This window comes from Anarrhichthys ocellatus, unplaced genomic scaffold (assembly GCF_004355925.1).
Source record: "Anarrhichthys ocellatus isolate YVR2014 unplaced genomic scaffold, GSC_Weel_1.0 scaffold5739, whole genome shotgun sequence".
Lineage (NCBI taxonomy): Eukaryota > Metazoa > Chordata > Actinopteri > Perciformes > Anarhichadidae > Anarrhichthys > Anarrhichthys ocellatus.
Window position 1 is genome coordinate 1 of NW_022285713.1, and position 3,508 is coordinate 3,508.

Genomic DNA, 3,508 nt, shown 5'->3' on the forward strand with positions numbered 1-3,508 from the left:
GGGGTGTCATGTGACAGGACTAACTGTCTGTCTGTCTGTCTGAGGGGGGGGGGGGCATCATGTGACAGGACTAACTGTCTGTCTGTCTGCAGGACGACCGAGATAAGATCGCCACACATGAGGTAAGTGAAGCGCTCTCCTGGTGATGTCATCAAGGTTATCTTAACTTTGACGTCTGACAGAAAAAGAAGAAGTAAAAACTGGAGGTGTGTTGTGTTCCAGTTGCATCATGGGAAATGTAGGCTGCAATGCAATCTGCACCTTTTTGTTAAATAGAGTGCAAACCTAAATCACTGGAGTGCATTTGTTTTATTCTTATTATTCATTTTGAGTAATTAGTAATTGTATCAAAGCTATAAAATAATAAATCATTTCTTTCTTTTAAAACCAGCTGAGATCTGATGATGTTTGTGTTTTACAGGAAACACTGGTGACCACTTTGAAGGATGATCTCAGGTACAGACACACACACACACACACACACAGAGTGATGTGTTTAAGGTGGAGCCAGGTAGTCAGTTCTGTCAGTTAGTGGACTAACTAGTTAGTGGGTTAGGGTTAGTTAGTTAGTGGACTAACTAGTTAGTGACACTTTATTTTAACACGCTGTTTGTCTCTTTTGCAGCCGGTGTAGGGTTAGTTAGTTACATTTAACTAGTTGTGTATCTGTCCTCCAGTTTTTGGTCTGACTGGGTTGGTGAGCCGTTTAATCAGTAAACTAGTTCCAGCTGGTGGTTTAACTGGTTTATTCATTAGTTGGTTGATTAAATGGCTCATATAGCTGAAGTCAGTAGTCAAACTAGTTTTTAGTTTATAATGTTCTCTTACAGCAGGTGGTTTAACTGGTTATTTATATATTTAACTAGCTGTCATTCTCTTACAGTTGGTTAGTTACATATTTAACTAGCTGTCCTTCTCTTACAGCTGGTTAGTTATATATTTAACTAGCTGTCCTTCTCTTACAGTTGGTTAGTTATATATTTAACTAGCTGTCCTTCTCTTACAGTTGGTTAGTTATATATTTAACTGGCTGTCCTCTTACAGTTGGTTAATTATATATTTAACTAGCTGTCCTTCTCTTACAGTTGGTTAGTTATATATTTAACTGGCTGTCCTCTTACAGTTGGTTAATTATGTATTTAACTAGCTGTCCTTCTCTTACAGTTGGTTAGTTATGTATTTAACTAGCTGTCCTTCTCTTACAGTTGGTTAGTTATGTATTTAACTAGCTGCCCTTCTCTTACAGTTGGTGGACTAACTGGTTGATCCCCCTGTTGGCGGCGGCCATCGTCACGCTGATGTACCGCATCTACACCACAGACAGCGAGTGACATCATCAGACACGCAGCTGTGATGTCATCAATAGAAAGCTGCATAAGCCAATGGCAGCGGAGTCACCAACCACCATCAGATCAGTGGATTAAAAAAACACATCTGTCCTAAAGTCACTGGCTCCCAGTACTACACTACCCAGGATGCATTTCATGCTGTTAAAACCAACCAATTACATGGAATTATGCTAATGAAGTCATTTACGTTCTTGACACTTTAACTACGGATGTTTTGTAGAAATCATGTAGAAATGCAATGAATGTATAATTTGTATCTTTTTATATATTTGTAACCGAATGTAAATGAGCTCATGAATATGCAATCAGCAGCTAACGGAGTCATGTGACCGTGCAGACTCGTGCAGAATATAACGTGTGTTTATATATATATATATATATATAAAAAATAAATAAATAACACGATTACATCTTGAAGAAGATGTCTGTAACAAAGATCTCTTGTGATGAATCTAAAGGTGCTTTCTGGATTCACACTTTGAAATTTTATAGAAAATCTCCAAATTACTGCTTTTCATAGTTGTTTTAAGCTTTGATTAGTTTGAGGCTCAACTTTCTCGAACTCTCGTCAGTTTATTTTTCCTTCCTTTTGATAACGACGACCTGAAACTGATCACTTCTCTTGCAACTAGTGAAGTTGATGTTATGATTATGAATACAATATAAACTAAATCAAACGATGCAGGCGTGTGTGATATGAAATGCACAATGATTGTTGATGAAGTTCACTGAATATTTCCATCTTCACACTGAAACAAAAGGAACAGATTTCTCTTTGTTCTCCAGGTTTGATGTTTGTCCTTTGATCAGATGAAATCTCTTCATGTTTCTCAGTGATGAAGACAAACAGCTGGTTCAACAATCATCATCAGTCTGATTGCTTCATTGTAAATTACATTTTGGGAAAACTGCACCAACATGATCTTCACATGATGCAGAGCGTCCACGTGTCGGAGTTAAAGCCGCACATTTATATGAAAAATCAGTAAATCACCGCAAGCAGAAGCGGTTCTATAGAACAAGAGAACTTCACAATCTGAGAGGTTTCTCTTTTGTGCACAGTTCACCTTTTAGCTAAATGTTTGAAAGCATTAAAGACTTTAAATGCACAGAAGGAACCTTTGGTCTGGATCCTCACCATGAGAACAGAATGAATTCAGCTGCAGGATTATTATAAAAAGTCTTCGTTTGGGAACTCAAGTCTGAATAAAAAGGACTCGGAACCGGTTTGACTTTGGGTCCTGATTGTCATCAGCTTCATCAGATCCTGTGAAGTGCATAAAGGCGTCTGCTAAACGACTGTAATATAATGTAACTGACACAGATTTTGATTTGTCTTCATCGAGAAAATCAGCATCAAGAGACGAGATGGAAAAAAAGTTCATGTCGATCAAAAGAGTCAAGTTTGTTTTGAGAAGTCATAAAGAAATTATAAATAAGAAAAATCTTAGAAATTAGACACATTTAATAGAAAATATAATAATAGTAAATTGACCTTTATTTTGAAATCTCATGTATGACGTCACAGTGCTGCAGCGCCACCTGCTGGAGAAGAAGCTCATCCGGTTCCACTCAGTGAGGAACTGAAATAAAGATGTTTAATAAAGAGATGGAGTAAAGTCACAACAAACCTAATTCATTCACTAAGAACAGCTGTTATTAGTTTAATCTGGTCTGTTTTTATGTTAATATTTAATATTGTGATTCTTGATTAATGACAGAATGAAGTAATGAAGTGCTGCCATCTAGTGGTGAAAGGTCTTCACTAGTCATTTATAAACCGCTTCTGAGGGAAAAACATGAACTAATTATTGATCTTCTGTGTTTTATCGTCTTCATAATTCATGTGAAGTGTTTTTAAAAACTTAGAAACATGAACTTGTGTTTTAATATTTGTGGTTTGGAGCGTTGAACGACTTGAACTGTGACTGCAGTTTTAAAAGATGTGAAACGTGTTCTGGTTTTATTATCCAACCTCAGAGCTCTCAGCATCTCGCTGATGAGATAAAAGTACTAGTACCATGCTGTAAAAGTACTCTGTTCCAGTAAAAGTACTAATACCACGCTGTAAAAGTACTAGTACCACTGTGTAAAAGTACTGTTACAGTAAAAGTACTAGTACTTTTACAGCGTGGTATTAGTACTTTTACTGTAACAGA

General features: G+C 36.8%; 1 long non-coding RNA gene across 1 annotated transcript; it reads left to right on the top strand.

Moving 5' to 3' along the window:
* The first annotated feature begins 49 nt into the window (after window positions 1–49).
* LOC116379993 (uncharacterized) lies at window positions 50–2,581 on the top strand. Its single transcript, XR_004212499.1, has 3 exons — window positions 50–122; window positions 422–456; window positions 1,247–2,581. It is a non-coding gene; the product is annotated as an uncharacterized LOC116379993 (long non-coding RNA).
* The last annotated feature ends 927 nt before the right edge of the window (window positions 2,582–3,508 follow it).